This window comes from Ursus arctos, unplaced genomic scaffold (assembly GCF_023065955.2).
Source record: "Ursus arctos isolate Adak ecotype North America unplaced genomic scaffold, UrsArc2.0 scaffold_11, whole genome shotgun sequence".
Classification (NCBI taxonomy): Eukaryota; Metazoa; Chordata; class Mammalia; order Carnivora; family Ursidae; genus Ursus; species Ursus arctos.
In genome coordinates, this window is record NW_026622775.1 from 18,662,135 (window position 1) to 18,675,101 (window position 12,967).

The window sequence follows — 12,967 nt, forward strand, 5'->3', positions numbered from 1 at the left end:
GGAATCCCCCTCCTGTTCCAAAACCTGCAGAGACAGGACCGGGCATCCTGTACGTCCAAGGCATGGGTACATGATGCCAGAATGTGCAAGTTAAACGCAGATGTACTTGAGAAGCCAAAACTCGCGCTAAGATTCCTGAAGGTTTATTTATTTTTCCAAACCCAAATGTGGCCTCCGCAGTGTTGTTTCTAAAACAAGAGCTTGTTCCAAAACTTTCAGTTTGGAGACCCTAAGCCACTTGCTGGCAAGTCAGTGCCAATGCTTGTGTTGAATCTGCGCTAAACCATAGCCCGGAAATGGCTGAGGACCTGTCACCGTCCTTGCGATGCTAAGTGTTGCCGAGGTGGTGACGGCTGGTTCGTTTACACGTTGCAGAGAAGCCTGGGTCTGGTAGGAACTCTGGGTGCGCTCTGCCGTTTCTTAGCTTCTGCTGGCCTGACTTCAAACACATCTATACCATTTTCCAAATGTTTCTGTAGAGGGGGTATGGCTCTGAGCACTTTTACACTTTTAACAAGAGACCGAAGTTGTACCGCCAACGCTACAAACGTTGGTAAGTTGTCTGCAGAGCCCTTGATACATCTTGTGTGGTTATATGGGAATTACTGGCTTGAATGACAAGACAGTTTCCTACCTCTTCAATCTGCTGCCTGTACTGCTGACACTGATGTGGAGAACAAAGGCAGAAGAAAATGTAGATAAAATTAAATATCCTTCTAACCTGCAGCCCGTTGACAAATACTTGAAGCAGGCAGAGTATAACATTCCTCCAGGAAACTCCCAACTGTCTCACTGCTCTGCTAGAGGGAAAAACACCTTAGCTCGGCAGTAGCTAGGCCTACAGGAGCCTGCGAGTCTTCTTCAGCATGTGAAAGTCCTCTGGGAGATTTCCCTTTGTCCTTTACCTCCCCCAACTCCCAAGCATATCGTCAGCCACTGCTCACAACCCCAGTGCAGCTCTCTCTCCCCACAGGTCCTGTCCCCGTGCTTTAATAAAACCACCTTTTTGCACCAAAGACCAAGAATTCTTTAGTCGGCAGAGGCCGTGTTTTTATTTTGAGGCCTGGGTGGTAGTCCCTGCGCTCTGAGAACTCTACGTGCATCCACGGGCAGCCGACGGCAAAAACTGCCTTAAAGCCTTACTATCTTCTTCCACTGTAATCATCACTTAATGTTGGGTTTTTTGTACTCATTTTTGTTCCTTCACAAATTGCTTACGATTTTCCTGGCAATTTTCCTGGCAACAAATTTCTTATGATTTTCCTGTCCTGGCAAATGACACGAGGAAGGTTTCCATCCTTCTGTGCTTTATTGTCTTCTGGTCATGTTCCTCTTTTTCACTCTTTTTATATTAGGAGCCACTAAAATCTACACCACGAAGGTCTTCACTGACTGCACCTGAAGCAGCTACAGTAGATGCCACGGTCACCCCCTGTTTAAGTTTTTATTTAATTAACATAATTAATCAATTTAGAGAGCAGCGTGCGAACTGGAGATGGTGGGGAGGCAAAGGGAGAGGGAGAGAGAGAGAATCTTTTTTTTTTTTTTTAAAGATTTTATTTATTTATTTGACAGAGATAGAGACAGCCAGCGAGAGAGGGAACACAAGCAGAGGGAGTGGGAGAGGAAGAGCAGGCTCCCAGCAGAGGAGCCTGATGTGGGGCTCGATCCCACAATGCCGGGATCACGCCCTGAGCCGAAGGCAGATGCTTAACCGCTGTGCCACCCAGGCGCCCCGAGGGAGAGAATCTTAAGCCTGCTCCGTGCCCAGTGCGGGGCTTGATCTCACCACCCTGAGATCACGACCTGAGCCGAAATCAAGAGTCAGGTGTTTGATGGACTGAGTCACCTAGGCCCCCCACCCTGTTTCACTTTTGATTGTTGTGCTTGTACTTGGAAAAAGTAAACCTGCCAAAGCAGCTATGTGTAAGTGTACCTGTGAGTCCAAGTCTGGGTCTGGGTATGAGTCTAGCCAAGCCTAGGAGAGGGTTGTTGATGCAGTTGCTGTTTCTGCTTGCTTTTGGTCCACCCAAATTATTTGGCGTAAATCCCATGGAAACTTCTGGATTAATATCAGAGTAGACTAAACAGTGCCACCACCAGCTGAACGGAGGGAACAGGTAGAGTCGATGGTGCCATTTGCTGCAGGACTTCCAAATTCTAAATCGGAGCCTGTTAGCAGCACAAGTGTCGCTGGCGTTCCCAGAGTTAATGTGGAGGGTACTGCTGTTGCCGTTCCTGTATTTTTCCCTCTAGAGTGGACTCAGTGGCAGGTGTACATCCAGAGAGTCCAGTGCCAAAATCTCTGAAGGAGCAAACGTGGGTGAAGTTGCAGGTGTAGGGTTCCAAAATCGAGCCCCTCGGAAGGGACTTACACAAAACCTGGCACTTAGGAGTCTGTTCAATAGGGATTTGCTCCGCGCATGATCAGAGCGCGGGGCAGGGTGGCAACACTAGATTCTTCCGGGCTGGTGTGGCCCTATCATTCGTGGCCGTGGTGCTGGAGCCTGCTGCCTGGTTTCTGACTGGATTCTCACTGCCAGGGATTTGAGACATTCACATGGCTCCAAGCTCAACGCATCACTCCTTTTCAGAGCCAGGCTGGCAGGATCTTCTAGCCCCGGAACAGAAAACCACAGTCTGGAACACATGCTGACTTTATTTTGTATCATACTTTACTAGTAACCACTTAACAAGAGCTATCACCTAACCTTCGGTATTCCTGTCTCTAAAATAGTAAGTTCCTGTTAGACATTAGGAATGACATTGTTGAATCTATGTATACTTTTCTTTTTTAGTTCATGGCATATTTTATTTTATCACATAATGTTTTGAGGGAAGTTTCTTGATGTTGAGTAATTTTCTTCCTCTGTTTCCTCCATATTTCAGGCTTGTAGTAGGAAGACGTTGTCTTTGATGTTTCAGTCTTTCGGAACTATGTAAATAGGCTTAAAGTTCACCTCTTAGTCATTGTTAACTATAAATATCGCTGTTGTTCCTTGTCTGCCTTTCTATTCGCCCCCTTCCTCTGATAGAATTTATTTTAACAAGTGGCTCTAGCACTTGCTGATGTAGTTTCATATGCAAGTATCATTCGCTATTATTAGTCTCCTTGTTCATCTAATTACATACATTTTTAGGTAATTAGAGCAGTGCTAACATTCATCTGTAAGACATCAATGAGCTAGTTTTTTCAATAAACAATTAAAATTGTACTTGACAGATTGATAAACCATAAAGGATTTTAATATTTTCCAAACAGGGCTTTGCAGACAGTACTTTAACAATGTCAGTGTGCATACCAATAGCTTTACATATTTATTGGAATAAGCATTTTTTTTAAATGAGTTTTGATGCTTGAAGCTTTGGATTTGGATGTCAGTTATGAATTGCGGGCCCTCGGGAATTTTCTTTTCTTCCTGAATCTCGCTCTTTTTTCTTCTGTAAAATAATAACTACTATTCACCAGAAAGGCATTTGAAAATATTAAATGAGATAATATTTATAAAGCACCCAGGAAAGAGCTTGATGACTGAAGATGAGTTCCATAAATATATAATCCTTCGGTTACCACCTTTTATGTAACTGAATTCCTCTTCAGTGACACCACTGTTATATTTTGTTGCGAAATATAAACCCGTACTACAGTACTCCTTGAGTAAGGTGGTGGGCTTACAGTACTCCTTGAGTAAGGTGGTGTTGTGAAATATAAACCCGTACTAAAGTACTCCTTGAGTAAGGTGGTGGGCTTACACACATATATATATATATTTTTAAGTAAAAACCACAGCATTTTTACAATGGGGGGGGTGTTTCATTTTTGGCTATTTTTCTTTTCCCAATACAAATGATTTCTATGAATTATTTCAATTTTTCTTAGCCGTATAACATATTTATTTTAATGGAAAATATTAAATACAGAGTTTAAAGCACAATTACATACTTTACGCTATATTCTTTCCATCTAGACATGTTATAGTGTCTTTACTCAATTTAAGTAAAGACTAATGGGATTGCCATTTATCTAATGAAAGTCTTTTACTAGCAAAGGAAAGTAACAAAAATAAGAACAACTTTAATTACCTTGAAGAATGATTTGATTTACTTTAAAGCATATCCTACGCATTGCTTTCTCTGCTCCAGGTTTTAGAGACATCAAAGAAAACTCAGTCATCCTGTTTTCAGGAAACTTACAGGCTAGTGGCGGTAAGGAAATAGAAAATCAACAAATAAACAAAGTCTTGAGTAGTGACAAAAACTTTGAAGAAATGAAAACCTGGATGATGCAAATATTATCTGGTACCAGTAAGGACAGGGTGTGGTTTTAAATGGAAGCCAGTTCTCCTCTAGTAACGAAAACAAATGAAGTGAGGGAAAAATGACATAGCAATATTTTCTGAAACCAGTTTTCAGGCAGAGGAAGCAGCAAGTGCAAAGGCCCTAAGAATGCGGGAGCAGAAGGCTAGCTAAGGACAAAGCACAAGCCGACACCCCACAACCTCCACCCACCCCCCTCCTTGGGTGGAATATGTGTGACATTCCTCCAGGAAACTTCCAAGGATCTTAATGTTAATGCTTTGCTGGAGGGATAAACATACTTAGCTTGATAATAGCAAGGCCTCCAGTATCCTGAGGGTCTTCTTTAGCAAATCAAAGTCCTTTTGGACACCTCCCTTTTTCCTTACCTCCCCCAACCCCATAGTATATAATTAGTCATTCCTCACAACCCCAGTGCAGGTCTTTCTGCCACAGGTCCTGTCCCTGTGCTTTAATAAAACCACCTTTTTGCACCAAAGACTGTTTCAAGAATTCTTCCTTGGCCATCGGCTCCAGACCTCACCCCACCAAACCTCACCTACATTCAAAACTTCATCACTAAGATGAGTGTGTGTTTTATCTGTTTGAGAAGCGGGGGGTGGGGGGTGGGGAGAAGCCACCTGGCAGGCGGATACAAGGGGTAGAGTAGTAAGAGATAATTCTGCAAACACATCAGGGCCCCTTGGATTGTGGGACCTGGTAGACCTCTGTCTGGCCTTTGGACTTTATTCCCTATATGGAGAGCTTCTAGAGAATGCTGAGCAGAGAAGTAGTCGGATCTTGTTTTGTATTTAGAAGATCACTACTATCTGCGTGGCTAATTGACTGTGAAAGACCAGGAATGGAAAAGGGATGCTGATGAGAACCTGTTGTATTAATTCAGGTGATAGCGGACGCTGATCTGGATCAGGGAGACAGGGTAGAGACGTGAGAAGTAGTAGGATCTAAATACATTTTGAAGGTAGAACAAAAATAATTTCCTAATATGAGGCTGTATGGGGAAATGTGAGAGAAAATAAAAGATTTTCTGAGAACCTGGAAGAAAGCACATAATGGGATTTATTGGCTCAATTAACATAACAATCCAGAGGTAGGCCAAGCTCAAGTACCCTTTGATCAGTTTTCTTGGCTCTGCTGTTTTGTGATCCTCTTGGTGTTATCTTTCTCTACTGGCTGGCCTTATCCTTCACAGCACTAAAATAACTGATGAAATTCAAATGTCCCATCTGTACATCATACTACTCAGGAGGGAGAACTTTTCTTCCAAATACTATCAAATTAAAATCATAAATTTCCCTCTGTTAGATCCAATTAGATTATATTTCCACATCTGAGCCAATCACAAGGGACAGGAGAAGGCCATATGCTGAGAGGGTTTCAGTGCCCTGTGTTGTAACAGAGGTCTCCATAGCCAAACTGTGTCTTAAAAATTCTTTTTGTTTCATTAGCCATTTATTAAAGAACTTAAGGCCCCTAGATAACCACATGTAATCTGCTAATCTACTTGACATCTTGATTTTAAGGTCCATTTGGTTAATTAGAGCTGTGTAATACCTGCCCAATGAGTATGGCGTATTCACCTTCACATCAATGCTTTCGTTCTTGTTTTTCTTCATTTGGAGGGTCCCTTCTTCTTAGCTTGGACCATCTACATTATAATCATCCTCTGGAACAAGCACAAGCCCTGCCTTCTTCCTAAAGTCTCCCATAACACACCAGCACTCACTGCTCTCTACATTCACCCATCATTACGTTGTCTGTGGCATTAACATGGTGTTCTCACACTTCATTACACTCAGTGTGATTTTTTGTTTGTTTGTTTCATTTTAATTCACTAATTGCACTGTATGTATCCTCCTCAATCAGATTTTGAAAGCCAAAACTGGGAGGAAGAAACATGACAAACACTAGCTTTGTGCTCATTCATAAGGGAATCCTTTTGGAGAGCATACTTGTCTTTGAATAAGTATATATACTTGCTAGGATAACAACATATATTTATGCTATTGGTAATTAATTCTATTGATAATTCTACTGAATAAATATTGACTTCGATTAATTGGTGCATCAATAGAGCATCCTTTGATTCTTACTACAGATAATTTACTACCCGGAAGCTAGCATATAAATGATCTCTAGTCCACAAAAGAATCGTTCTAACATGTAAGTAAAAAATCCATAGAAGAAGATGAATAAATTAAAGCCATTGTTGACTTACTAGCTCATCTTAATTACACTTTTCCTATTCTAGCCTACTTACTGCCAGAGAAAAGTAGGAAACAGAGAAAGAGAAAACAGAGAAGACTGAAAAAGAGAAAAGAGAGCAGAGAAAGAGAAATGAAAGAGGAAGAGATGTGAAAGTTACTATTCAAAGCATCTAATATTCAAAAACAGATATATAGCTATTAAAAATATTTTCCTGGTGATGAGGTTTTAGATAAAATAACACACACACAAAATGATCCAAATATATAATCTATGAAAAAGAATAGGTTGTACTTTATGAAAATTAAGATTTTTGCCCTGCAATAGACACTATTAAGAGAATGAAAAGACAAGCCAAAGACTGGGAGAAACCAGGAGCAAAATGCATATCTAATAAAGATCTCCTATCCAAAATATACAAAGAACTCTGAAAATTCAACAAGAAAAAAATAATCACTTTTTAAAAAGTGGGCAAAAGATACGAATAGACCTTACCAAAGAAGATACACAAGTGGCAAAATAAACATATGAAATGATGTTTAACATTATTGTCATCAGAGAATTGCAGAGTAAAATAACAACAAGAAATCACTACTGATGCATTAGAATGGCAAAATCCCAAACACTGACAATACCAATAACCGCCAAGAAGCAGAGCAACAAAACTCTCATTCATTTCTGGTGGTATTTGAAAATGATACCCCCATTGCAGGAGAAAATTTGCCGGTTTCTTACAAATCTAAACCTAATTTTAATGATACAGCATCACTGCTTCTAGATTATTTAGCTTACAGGTTTGAAAAGTTTGTCCACCTTAAAACTTGCATGCTTTATTCACAATTGTCAAAAACTGGAAGCAACCAAGCCATCCTTCAGGACGTGAACACATACACATGCTACGTTTACAGAATGGAATATTATTCAGCCATAAAAATAAACCAGCAATTCAGCCATGGAAAACAACAGATGAATCTTAAATGCATACGTTTAAGTGAAAGAAGTCAGGCTGGAAGGCTACATAATCTATAATTCTAATTATATGACCTTATGGAAAAGGCAAAATTATAAAAATTGCATAAAGATCAGTGGTTGTCAGGAATTTGGTGCGGAGGAGAAGAAGGTTGAGTAGGTGAAGCACAGGGGATTTCTTAGGGCAGTGAAAGTATTCTAAATAATACAGTCATGGTAGACACATGAAATTGTGTATCTGTTAAAATCCATAGAAATTTACAACACAAAAAATAAACCATAATGTATGCAAATTTCAAAAAAATATATATATTTAGGAGATTCGGCGATCCCAGGATGAAAAGTAGACTGCTATAAAAGAATCTTATGTATTACAAATATATGAAACAACTTCAGAAATGTTGCTGACCTGAGTGACTTTGGAAATGAGTGAAGTTTGTGAGGCTAAAGTCAAGAGGAACTATATGTCATCACTGTGCTGTAGTTGATAACCTTGTTTCCTATGTGTACACGGGTTAACAATTCTGTAACTGCTCTGTGTATATGAAGACTGATCAAATTGATGGATAAAGGTTGGTTGAATCCAGGTTTCTTACTGCTGTAGTGGTAGTTTTGCAATAGAAGGAGGCTAGGATGATCCAATTGGTAATGAATTAGACTGGGAGTCAACAAAAAGAACGCAGATTTAGTTTAGTATAGACAGATATTTACATATACAAATACTTACAGATATGTATAGATTCAGTGGTTAGCATACATACATAAATACAATTCTTTGCATTGCTGGTTGGGAGGTCCTAGTATCAATGACATATCGCTATGTTCACACCAGCACCCAGATCTCAGTTTCCAACACTGTTCTCCAATAATGGGAACCAGACTCCGTGAAGAATGGCTGATTCTAGTACTTGGGCAGGAAATATACATGATGAGCCTACAGCATTTTGTAACACCAGAAACTAAGAAAATGCTCTCCCTCCTGACTCCCACATACGCACACAAATATGAAATAAATGAAAGGGATACGGAAAGCACCTGAAGAGTTCCCAATGGCCAGAACTGAAACAATTTGAGCAACAAAATAAGAAAAGTAGTACTGGATTATACCCTAGTATATAAAACGAGTATTTATGAGTACACACAGATATAAATAAATGACTGAATGAATGCATGCATGAATGAATGAATAAATGCATAAGAGAAGAGACAAATCTCTTGTGCAGAAGAATTCCAAATAATTTGTGTAGATAATCTGCCCTCAAGGAGGTGGTGAATCACTCCTTACCCCTCCCATGTGGGCTACACATAGTGACTTCTTTCCAAAGAAGACAGTATGAAAAGGGGGTGGGGTGGGAAAGACTAACTTTTTATTGAAGAAACCTGAAAAACACTACCTTAGCCAAGAACTTAAGATTAACATGAGTAGTGATAAGTCATGTATCTTCGATAAGATATGAAAATAGTACTTCATGTGGTCTTCCTTGTCAAACTCCATACCTACTATAATTACGAGGAAAAATTCAGACAAATTCCTATTGGAAGACATTCTTTAAAATACCTAGCCAGTACTCTCAAAAATATCAAGGTCGTCAAAGACAAGAAAAGTCTGGGAGACTATCACAGCCATGAGAAACTTAAGAGTACATGACGACTAGATATAATGTGGGATCCTAGATGGGAACCTGGAACATAAAAAGAAACTTAGGTAAAAACTATAGAAATCCGAAAAAGCTATAGATTTTAGTTAATAATAACATATCACTATTGGTTCAGCAATTATAATAAATGTGGTATACTAATATAAAATATTATTAATAAGGGAAAATGGGTATAGAAATATGAGAACTGTCTGTGTTACCTTCACAATTTTCTATAAATCTAAAATTGTCCTACAATTTTAAAAAGTGTATTTAAAAATAATTTAAATCCTTACTCTTCAATGAAACAAAACCAAACCACATTATTTGTCTCTTTAAATATGAGTCCGGAGGTATAAGCCAATCCATTGTAATTAACAGGCTCTGCAGTGCATGGTAATGTTAAAAGAGACCAGTGTACAAGTTGTTCACCCCTCTAACCCAAACTAATTTCTTGAGAATCCAGAACAGACTATGTCTGGATGGCAATGCTGTGACAACCTTGGAATGTGGAAACATCTGGATGGTCATTTTCTGTCTTTTTGCATTCTGCCACTAAAAATGTCTGCCTGAAGATTTCAAGGCAAAGTAGCATTAAAACATCTGAATGAAAACATATGAAATAGACTAAAATGGAAGAGTCCTAATTCTGATCAAAAAAAGCATTTGTCATCAACACAGCATTAAAAATGCTTATTATTGAAACCCAATCTTGAAGGATAAAAACCACCTTTGTAACTCAGGCCTGTAGATATTTCTTCCATTAATGAAATCCTTCGAATGCCCTAAATAATTGAGTATTCGGAAGCCAGCAACTCAAATTGAAGTTACAAGTGTTGTTTGTACAGGTGGTTTGCCTACTGGGAGTCGAAATTCTTACTTCTGTTGTCCATATCAGTTATTCTGAGACTTTGTCTGTTTAGCGTCTGCCAGTTTTCTAACAACAGAAGACTCTTTCTAAAAATTGCTGACACAACATTTATCAAATTATCCGAAGACTGACATTCTGTTTTCATATAAAAGGAATCAAGAGTAGAAGGAAATGCTTGGATGCTTAAATATTAAGTGAGTTGGATGATTTGCTCAGATTTAAACATTTAAAATGTGTCAACTGAAATTATTTGTCGTGTGCTCTCTGCAAATAATCCTTTCTGAAACACTTTAGTTTCTTTATAAGTGATGGTATTTTATTTTTTTTTATTTTTTTTTTTAAAGATTTTATTTATTTATTCAACAGAGAGAGAGACAGCCAGCGAGAGAGGGAACACAAGCAGGGGGAGTGGGAGAGGAAGAAGCAGGCTCATAGCGGAGGAGCCTGACGTGGGGCTCGATCCCAGAATGCCAGGATCACGCCCTGAGCCGAAGGCAGATGCTTAACCGCTGCGCCACCCAGGCGCCCCTAAGTGATGGTATTTTAAAACACTTATCTCTGGATTTAGAATTTTTTGATTATGCTTTTGCTTTGTGAAATTTTGATTGTTTTGAATCTTGAATTCAAACGAACAGAAAAAAATACGGTGTTTGAAATGTATGTTTATTGCTTAATTTTTGTTTCATTGGAAAATCAGGTTATGTACATACAGAAACACATATATAAGACTGATAATTACAAAAGCTTCCTAAATACTTCTAATGAAGAGATTCTCTAAATTTTGGCTTTGTGGATAAAATTAACAAAAAAATAGGAAATTAGCAAAAGCCTGTCATTCGACCATTGCTTTTTCATTGGCCCTTGGATTGCCAAACAGCTGAGAGCCCACTGCAGTGCCCTTTCTCACAACTCTGAACTTGTTTATGATCAATGATAATTGTGATCGTATTTAATTACTATTAGTGATATTAGTATTTTATTATGTTATTTGGGTAATAATTAAATACACATTTTCAAATATTGAAAGCATTCTTGATGTAACTTGAAGTGAAATTCTCAGTATGCATTTTATACATTAAAATTCAGTCATTTCAAGTAGACATGCATTTTTTTATGAAAGGAAAAAATACTATCATATTTTATGATTGTGATGCTGTGAATTTTGTTTTAAAACATTTAAGAGTATTTTCATGATTAATGTAATGATAGTATATTAGCTTAAAAAATAGGGAGCCTATCTCAAACTTTTGAGCCATTAAATGTCTTTGTTTTATTATTTATTTATTTTTTATTTATTTTTAGATTTTTTAATTTATTTGATAGAGAGAGAGGGCACGAGTAGGTGGAGTGGAAGGCAGAGGGAAAGGAAGAAGCAGAGTCCCTGCTGAGCAGTGAGGCCGATGCTGTGGTTGGGTCCCAGGACCCTGGGATCTTGACCTGAGCTGAAGGCAGACGCTTAACCCACTGAGACACCTGGGCACCTCCAAATGTTTTTGTTTTAATATAAATGGTATAGTACCAAATATGTTTTATCATAATTCTGATATTTTAGAATCATTTGGTATATTAGCGTTACCAAAAATAATGGAAAAATAACCTTTTAAAGTATGTTTTAAGGCTTTGTCATTTAATACTTTCTAGGTCATGAATATCTCAAGAACAATCCTATTTTGGAATTCTTCACCTATTGGGAGGGTGAATTTAAAGAAAAATACCAATTTTAGTGGCTCAAAATTCATGAAGAGGAAAAAGTCCAAAATCACAAATAATAAATATTGACTTTTAACATTAACCCTTTGTATATGGTCAAAAATGTGGTTTTGGAGCACATCCATAAATAGTGTTACCTACTGTCCTAAGTGCTATACACTTATTATTTCAGTAAATCCTCAAATAGTTCCATATTACAAATGATCTAAATGTAGGCCATAAGAGTATAAGATTGTCCCAGAATAGATTAAAAGTAAATTCAGTATTGTCAATTGTGAGCTCAAAACCTCAGAATCAACACAAAATGGACCAATTCAGATATTTAAAAAAAATAATTCTTACAAAGGGCAGGAATGTCTCCAGAAGTACACAAAAGGTTGAAAATATTAGTAGTATGAAAGAAACTGCTGCTTAATTAGTTGGGGGTTTGGGGTAAGGTGAGGATTGCTCAACCAGGGAGGCATAGAAATAGGAGAGGTCGGGGCAAAGAGAAGGCGGTGGCCGTTACCCACCCAAGTGCTGAGTCTGAGGAGTGATCTACCAGTGTTTCTCCCGGCAAGTCTCTGAGTCACTTAGCTAACTCCGGGCTTATGATGGTCAGCATTTACCTTCACAGGTACCAATTTCCATCTCAGTCACATGTCTCTATTAGGGGAACTTTTACTCTTCCCCTACTAATTATACAAAAGAAAAAAGATCAACTTCAAAAGTAAATATTCAGAATGGCCACTTCGAGGAAGAGAAGGAGAGGTAAATACAGCAGCCTTTGGAGGCTCCAGCCAGGCAGACCCACCCTCTGCCAGAGGGGAGGGCGGTCACCAGGTCAAAAGTTGATCCTGCAGGTGAGCCCACAGAGGACTTATAAATCCATATTTAAATTGAGAGCCCAAAATGCTGTATTTTTCATTTCCTGGAAGCTGAAGGCTTTCAGAATGCTTTCTCGTTGGATTGGCAGCTGAGTTGGTCTGTAAAGAATGGTCAGAGTGCGGAGTTGCGTTGGTACAAAAACGTGGTGAACCAATATCACACAGCATAGGGGGAGATTCCTCTCGCCTAATTCTTATTCTGAAGCCATGCTCACTGCGCAAGCTAATGAATACAGCGTAGCTTCCCCAAAGGAGTATCAGCAGGGAGAGAATGTTCTGGCCAGAAGACTCAAGTGCCTGGTCCCCTCATTGTAAATTAATAAATCAGGGCTTTGATTTTTAAAATCAGTCTCTTGAGCTTATTTAATATCACTAGGCCCCTTAGCAATAGA